This window comes from Athene noctua, chromosome Z (assembly GCF_965140245.1).
Source record: "Athene noctua chromosome Z, bAthNoc1.hap1.1, whole genome shotgun sequence".
Taxonomy (NCBI): domain Eukaryota; kingdom Metazoa; phylum Chordata; class Aves; order Strigiformes; family Strigidae; genus Athene; species Athene noctua.
In genome coordinates, this window is record NC_134077.1 from 15,570,911 (window position 1) to 15,579,464 (window position 8,554).

Consider the following 8,554-nt stretch of genomic DNA (forward strand, 5'->3'; position numbering starts at 1 on the left):
TTTCTGTGATAAATCTGGGTATTAGGACACGCTGTGAAATGATCTATAAAATGCCGGATAATACTAAGCCAAAAATTGAGGATGACTGGGCACAAAATGATCTGTCAAAGGTACAGAAGTTAGCTGAGCAAGAAATTTTTCATTTTACCCTGTATTCTTTCCTCTTCTAAAAATTCAGCATCTGTGGGGGAAATAAAGCAGACTTGCTTACTCTTGTCAGTCTGCAGCCTGAAACCCCGATAGTTTTTTTTAACTCATTAATATATAATCTACTTGTCCTTCTTCTCATTGGAAACCTGAGGTGTGACAAAACAGATACAGAGGGATTCAGGACTCCCCAGCCTAACTTGAAATTAATTGGTACCGATAGATACATCAATAGAACAAAACCATTTTGGAGACCTGGTGGCAACTGCAATAATATTCAGCAGCAACAGGAATTGTTTAGAGACCTGACAATCAAAGAGCAATCACTCTAGAACTGGAGACAGCACAGGAGTAAATTACCTTGGGAAGAGATGAAACCTCCTTCAGTAGGTAGTTCATGAATAAACTAAATAAACTATTCCTTCTTCAGAGAAAAAGGCTGGCTTAGATGATCCCTGAAGCCCCATCCAGCCAATGCTTTTCTGGTGCCACAGATGAGAGGAAAAACAAATTCCCATTATTCATCTGGTAAACATTCCTAAGGCAAACATTTCATCAAACTTCTCTTCAAAGGCATTAAAGCACCAAAATTCAACTGAAATCTCTTTCAAGATCAAGCTTATAGTATTCAGTTGTTGGCTGGGAGTTGGAGCTATATGGTATACATACTGCTGCAGTACGTGGAATACCCATGTGTGTAAGAAAAAGAAGCCCCTGCTATGAACATCTAGTCATAGTTGACTGCAGAGTCAGTGTGTTTTGTATCCAGCTTCCTAAATCCACATATTTCAAATCATACTTCATACAACTTTCCTTTCCCAGTGTCATTTGCTTTGCTTATTTAAAACAGCTGCCAGTCACAATCCACCTCCCCAAATGAATCAGAGCCTGTACACAGGCTGAGAAAAGAAATGGTTTCAGCTGCTTGGATCCAGAAAAAATTATCCATTTAAAGAAGAGTATTAGATAGAGACACCAAATCATAAACAGTATTGATTGAACAAACTTTCCTAACCATACATGGAAGAGGACTGCCAGTGAGGCAAATGCAGTAATACTACTAGTTTGGATTTACATAGCATTTTTCATCCTATGTTCTAACTCCCTCTACTTCATAGACATACAGACTAAGCACAAGAATCACAATTCAAGTTCATACCATGCACTACAGGTCAGTAACATAATTGATGTGTTTAGTGCCAAAACCTAACAAACTCCTTCCATAGCTACCAAAGAAAAAGAGACACCCCTAGGAAATAGGCCAGACCATAGGTAGACTAACTCATCCTCCGGAAGTGTTTTTTTCCCCTCTTAAATAAACTGATAACTAGGTAAGTGCCAAAATGAGCTAGTATGCCCTCAGTCAATAATCTGTACAAAGACTCTGCACTGAAGTATACCTCTGCTTTCCCAATTTCTGCAATTCTCCATATATCCTCACAAAATCAACAGTGCAGAGCCAACATCTGACTGATGCAGCTTTACTTGAAACAGGGAGCAGTGTCAAGCCATTGGAAACCTACTGAGTGTTGGTAAAGTAGCATCTGCCAAAACATCCTACAACTAAAGAACCCCTCTTCAAAATAAACACCACAGAACGTCTACAGAAAATTTAATTTGCAACAACTCTGAATTCTGTAAAATTCTGAGATACCAGATTCCAAAGTGGGTGAACTCTTTCTTCAGTGTTTGTACTCAGGCTTTCTTCTCCCAAACAATTTTAAAGATGGTTTCAATTACACTTACCACACAAAGTACATCTGTGCATAAGACACTGAAAGCTCCTAATAAGCCTTTGTGATCTAATGGATGAGCAACAAGTTTAAAAAGCTGCATATGGAAGAAAGGAATTTCTATAATTAAGGTTTGATAGGCATGTATCATTTGATCACTTAGGGAAAGTCTTGTTGCCCGTTTTTTGATAAACAGAAAGCTCTCTGGGGCATGCTGTTGATTTTCTAAAGAGCTTTGCCAAAACAGGAAAACATTATGTACTTCATGGTCCCATGAAGACTGGAATTCAAACAAAAAAGCAATTAAATAGTGGAAAAATGGGGTCTAAAAACATAAAGCTCTGAACAAACGATGTAAGACTACTCTTTACCCATTGGAAAGCAAATGCTAACAATTGTAGGGAAGGAATCATATAATGTGGTGGCATGACTCATACCAAGAGGAAGAATAATTTTACCATGTTTTTGAGCCATGATCTACTTGTAACACTGTTAGGATCTTGTTTACTCTGCTGGCATAGTGACTGGTTCAGGCATGCGATATTTAGATAAAGAGAGAAATTAAAAGGTTACGCCAAAAAAATTGTCAAACTCCAAAGAATGCAGGAACCACACTAAAATTTGTTTTTATTTACTTCAATGGTTTTGACATTAAACAACAGATTTCAGATGCTTAAAAGAAATCAGGAACAACACTTTTTCCTCTGTATGATGGTGGATTTAAAGCTTCAGGCTTGCATTTCTAAGCAAGTCAAAACCTTTTGAAGTAGTAGGAACTAGACACTTTAAAACCAAACCTAATCACCTAGCAGGAGCAGCATCCTTACCCCACGACGTACCTCACCTCTGTAATTTTTGCTCAGATCAAATTAGGAATTTTTATGCGGTAGTTAAGCAGTGACATCTTAAAAGTAGAGAAGGTTGAAAGGGTCATAAAACGCTTTAAATTCAATGGTAAGTGATTCTGCTGCCAGGGCAGTCTGTTTCTGGAGGATGAAGGAGCAGTACGAGGACGGCGGTGCCGAGACGCCGGCTCCCCTCCCTCCCGCAGCCCTCCCGCACCCGCCGTGCTGAGGGATGCCTGGGAAAAGGGGACTTAAAGAGCAAGTGAAGGGTGAAGAGGGCTTAACGGGCACCAGATGGACCAAACTTCAAAGGGAAACTCCACAAAGCGTTTCAAATAAAGCGCTGGGGTGGAGAAGGCGGATTTCCCTCAGCGGCGCAGGCTGAGCTTCTCTCAGCTAGGGCGGCCGGCGTCCCACCGCGGGAGGGGGCGGAAAGGGGATTAATGAGGGGACGAGGGGCCCGCAACAGGGGGCACCGGCATTACTCACCTGCAGCCGCCAAGCAGCTCTCTCAGGCACGGGGCGGGAGGCAAGTCGCCGCCCGGCGAACAGCTGGTCACTCCGGACACCACCACCCCCCCCCCTCCCGTCCCCCTGGTCAGTACCGGGAAAACCTACAGCGCGGCCGTGCTCGGCCGTCCCGCCCCCGGGCGGGGCGGTGCCTCCTCCAGCTCCGCCAAGGCCGGGTGAGCAGCGTCTCGGGAATTTCCCCCCAGCGCTGCGGGAAGCGCGGCCGGTTCGCTTGGCTGCCCTCCCAAAGGCAGGGCCCGCCGCGCCGCGCCCGCCGCCATCTGCCCCCTCCTCGAGGGGTCAGGCGGCGCAGGCCCGGCCGCTCCGGTGCCCCCCGGGCGACTGCGAGACCTGGAGGCCGACCCTGGGGTGGCCAAGCAGGGAGAGGAGAAGAGGCCGCGTTAGACTCAGAGGACCGTGAGGAGCAGAGAACGGAGACTTTTCTCAAACAGGCACTTTCCTCATCTTCCCGGTCCCAAGCTGGTCAGAAACCGCACGTAGGAGCGGTGTCTCCAAAACGCCTGTGCCTCTGGTGCCCTGCGTGGCCCAGGGTTCCTGTGTCTCCTTGGTCAGGCCCCCGGGGATGGGGATGGTCACTCTGGCCGCCGAGACAGGCAGGGTGAGGAGGTGGCCTGGTGCTTGCAGCAGGGCTCGGTGTTGAGGCTATAACCGGTCTGGTGCTGTGCCACCGTCTCGCATGCAACTGTCTGACAAAATCCCACTCAGAAACCATGTTAAGGAAGGTTAAGCCAAAGTCTCCACTCCCAAAATCGTAGGACCAAAAGGTGGGAAGGGAGATCGGGAGTTCACAGGGTCTGTTGTTCTGCCCTTCAGCTGTGGGTCCCTGTCAGGCCTCGGTAAAGCGTGCAGAGAGAGGTACAGTATGCCACAAGCTGCCTGGGTTGCTGCTTCTATCAGAAGATATAGCCATGAGAAAGTTTTGTTTAAATCTGTTACTTACCCTTTTCAAGGTGCTCATGGTGAAGATTTACCCAGTTTGTAGCACTTTTACATTAAAAAGGTCTTCTCTCTTGTATTTTATTAAGCTACATTTATAGGTTAAATGTAGTGTACCTATAAAGACACTCTTGTACTTGCTCTCCTTTAGGTTGTCTCAAATTCTTGAAGCTTGATTGCTTTTCCATGTAAGGATGTGAACTTGGAAGTGTTCTGCCTTTCTGGCTATAGTACTTTTTATACCTCCTAGTATATAGTTTGCCTTTTTTTATAACAGCATAGTGTTGCCGATTTACACTTTGCTTGTGATCCACTTCAGCACCTTGATCCTTTTCTCCTGACTTGCTGTCTAGCCAATTCTTCCCTGCTGCTGTATTTCCACGATAGCCTGTGCTTCCCTCTGTTGAGTACCTGCTTCTTTAGTCAGCTTTTCCATTTTCTTATGATACTGTTGCAAATAATTTCTAGTTAAAGGGTAGTTTTATTCTTCAGAGCCTTATTCTGGAGAATTACATGTGTTTCTTCCACAGAGTTCCTGTGCATGTTGTGTGAGTCATGTAAACTGAACTTCTCACAGAGGGTCACTAGTTACTCGTTTTTCATTGCCCACGTGTGGTCTGGAAGCACTAGAATGAGACATCCACTGTTGTGTCAAATCTCAGAGGACTATGTACATGAAAGGTCACCTAACTGCCTAGTTTTACTGAAAATGCAAATCACAGATGTCTGAAACTGGATGCCAAAATTTTGGCGCTTTTTTTTCCTGTTTTTTTCCCTTATGCTTATTAACAACTCTAATATACTAGTAAGATCTTTAACATTTCAGACAGTATACTCTGAAAAGCTGGACATTTATTAATTCTATATTTGAAAGTAGGATTTGACTAATATGTGAAAAATAAAACATGCAGGGTTTGTACATTAAGGGAATAAATTTAGACTTAGTTCTAGCACTTTTAAAATTTTGAATGGGTGTCTTTGCAGACCTTTTTGTCCCTTAATGTAGGGGTGGAAAATTTTTGCACATACTATTTTAAAGATAATATATTAAATAATTTTTCTGCTTTGAGCCCCTCATCTGTGTTTTAAAATGTTTCTTCTTTTAGGCCTCTACTGGAGATAACTGTTAAAATCTGTTGATGTATTTAAGATTTTCTGAGTTATTTCAGCTCAGCTGTGTGTTATAGATGTTCAGTCCTCTCTTGCATCTCCATTTGGATAGCAGCAATAATCTCTGATGCTGCTTTTGCACACTGATCTACATAATTCAGAAATTCCAGACTGAACAGTGTAATAGATCATCCTTTGAATGCTCCAGCCTTTTAAACATATGAACTCACTGTTATTTAGAAATAATGTTCAAGGTACTAATTAGTACCCCAGATCCTAACTAGTTATTGAATAATGTCTGTAAGGAATTCTCAGGTCTGGTCAGAAAGTGTTTCAAAAACCAAGTTATCAGATTTTTCATATTTGAGGCTGGAAAACTGAAATAGAAAGCAAAAACCAGTGGTAAACCCACAGAAGAACTTGGCACTGCAATGTGTTGAGTGTCACAATGTCTACAGAATTTAGCGTCCCAAATTATAGCAATGTAATTTGGAAATGTCTAGAAGAAGACATTCAGTCCAACCTGAGACCCTCTTTCTCTGTAACCACAGCTCTGAATTTCACCCCACCTCTTCTAGGTGCTTAGCTGCCTGTGTACATATATCCAAGGCCCAGCTCTGATACAGCACAGCTGCATAAACTTGATCCAGACTGCTATGAGAGATCTGTGAGAACATCTGTACAGAGATAAGAAAGTTGAAAGTACAGACAGAAGTAGTGCTGTTGACATGAGGTTGTTGGCAGTTCAGTGATTTCAGAGGGGAAGTACCAGCATGAAAATGTATAAAATCCTCAAGGAAAAAATCACCTGGGGAAACCAGGTCAAGCTAGCCAGTCTAGTTGGGGGCTATCTGGGAATCATTGTGTCATGTTATCAGTGTTGATGGAACTGGTAGAGGATAGTAACTTGGTGATGCTGGCAGTCCTTTCCAGAGAGCCATGGGAAGTGACCCTTCTCCTTTTGACTCATGCCTGCCTGCCCAACAAAGGCTTCCTGGGTAGCTTAACATGAGTGGCAAGTATACTAATGCTTAGTCTAGTAGCTCATTAAACCCTAGCTACTAGCTCTTCTGTGTCTTAGCCAATAACTAACTGCTTTATTTTGAATTATGTATTTTCTTGCTGAGCCTCTGTGCCTGGCTAAAAGTACTTGAATGAACTGACGAAGTGTGATGGATGCATGAAACTCCTTAACCAAATTAGTGTTAGTTGGGTACAGGCTCCAAAGGAGGTAAAGACCTAAGCTGTAACCAGGCCAAGAACTTCTCTAGTTCCAATCTGTTCTCTGAAAACCCACAAGGGAGCAGAGTGACTTGGTGAATATCATTGCATATGAGCTTGGAACACTGATCAAGCGATTAATACATGAATAGCAGGTGGCTTTTCCAAGACTCATTTATCAAGGAACAAAGGAAATTGTGAGTACAAGGAGTCTCATGCACACCTTTCCCATCACATGTAATCTGACTGCCAGCCAACCACTTTATTCCATAAATACAACAGCCTAAGTGAGCTTTCTTTGAGCTCTCTCTGTGAAGCAGCTGGTTGCATGGTGATCTCCTCTTGAGCTGGGTCACCTCTCAAAGTTGCTCCTTGAGGCAAAGAGACGTCCCATCAACTGCAGATGTTTGGTAAGTGACTGATACTGTGCATAACGTGGTATTATAGCGCACTAAGATTTTCGTATTGGTAACTTTGATTCCATAATGGTAACTTTATTTCTGTTATGGTAATTTTGAATCACTGCTATATCCTTCGTGCAATAGTAGAATGAACTTTGCCATCAAATTTTGTTAAGTTGTACTTTTACAACATCGTATTTTAATAAAACCACTTTTGCTGATACTTTTGGTGGTGGTTCTTTAAGCAGTCTAAATTCCTCACCTGCGACACCAAGCAGACCTCCTATTCAAAGGAGGACTTTACCTGTCTGATAAGTCTTGAGAGCCACCAAGAAAGACAGTTTTAGAATCTTCCTAGGTGACATGCTGTAGTGCTGCACTTCCTTCCTAGGGGCAAAATTTTCTTAATATCCAACCTGAGTATCCCAAATCACAATTTGTGACTGTTACCTCACGTTATCTTGCCTGTCTACTTTGTAACAGTCTTTCAGGTAGTTGTAAGTTGCCTTTAGGTGGTCCCTTAGTCTCCTCTTTGGGAAACTAGTCAGACTTCTAGTTCATATTCTCTAGGCCATGGACAATTTTGGTACTTCTCTGTTATATCTTTACCTGTTTCTTAACATCTCTCTTGAACTGGTGTGCCTGAGCTGGACACGGTATTACGGTCTCCTTGTTGCTAATTAAAGGCAGTATTAGTGCATCAGCACACATTGCTCTCCAGTGCCTTGTTTGTTTATTGTCATAGCACCGCTTCAAGTGGGCACCTGGGTGCGGTAATTCCCCCTCAGAGTATGAAAGCTTCCTCCATAATGCTGTCCTTTCTGCTTCCTCATTTGTGTGCGTAAGCTTGGGGTGGGCACCTTTGATTTCCAACCCAGTCCACCTTCCTTACTTCATTGTCAGTCATCATCTCTCTCCTCATCATTCCTAGTTTAAAGCTCTTGTCAGGATGGCCAACCTGTTGGCAAATGTTGCTCTCATCTGCTCCTAACAGTTCTCAATGCTCAGCAAGTGTCTTTTGGTCATAAAAGCCAATTCCCTACTGCTGACAGCAGCTGTGCTAACATGTATTTACCCAGATAATTCTCCACTTTCCCCTTCACTGACAGAATTAAGAAGTACTGCCTGAGCTCCCTTGCCCTTGGGTCTAACCTCTAGAGCCAGGTGGTCACACGGTACACTCAGGGTCTCCCCTCACAGTACCATTGGTGTCCACATGGAAGATCAGCACAGGATACTAGCTTCAGTGCCCAGATCAGCATGGGATACTAGTCTCAGTGCCAGGCAAGCCTAAGCAGTCTCTTCACAATGTCCTGTGTCCAAGCCCCAGCAAGCAGAAAACCTTCCTAGACAGTAGATTAAGTCAGCTGAAAAAAGCCTCTGTCCCCCATAGCAGGGACCCTCCCACTATGACTCATCCTCTACATGCTCAGGCTCAGCTGGCTCTTCTGACACTTTGTTAAACCGTTCCCAGGCCCTCATCTGCTTCCAAGACACAGAGCCTATTCTGTAGTTGCAGATCTGCAGGCAGAGAAGGAGACATCTTCCTGGTACCAGAAGTGACAAGCTACCAGCCTTCGTTATCATGGGAGCCTCCATTTCCGAACCCAATGCACACAGATGCTGTCTG

General features: G+C 43.7%; 1 protein-coding gene across 4 annotated transcripts in view; it reads right to left on the reverse strand.

The window, feature by feature from the left end:
- Positions 1–3,302, reverse strand: part of OSMR (oncostatin M receptor) — a 34,018-nt gene extending 30,716 nt beyond the window's left edge. For 2 of the 4 annotated variants that reach the window (XM_074932783.1, XM_074932780.1), the window contains exons 1-2: positions 3,215–3,302; positions 508–629 (exon numbers count right to left, since the gene is read on the reverse strand). The gene's annotated coding sequence lies outside the window, so the exon portion shown is untranslated. The remainder of the gene's footprint in view (positions 1–507; positions 630–3,214) is intronic. The other 2 variants (XM_074932784.1, XM_074932781.1) reach the window with 2 other exon arrangements.
- Positions 3,303–8,554: the final 5,252 nt, after the last annotated feature.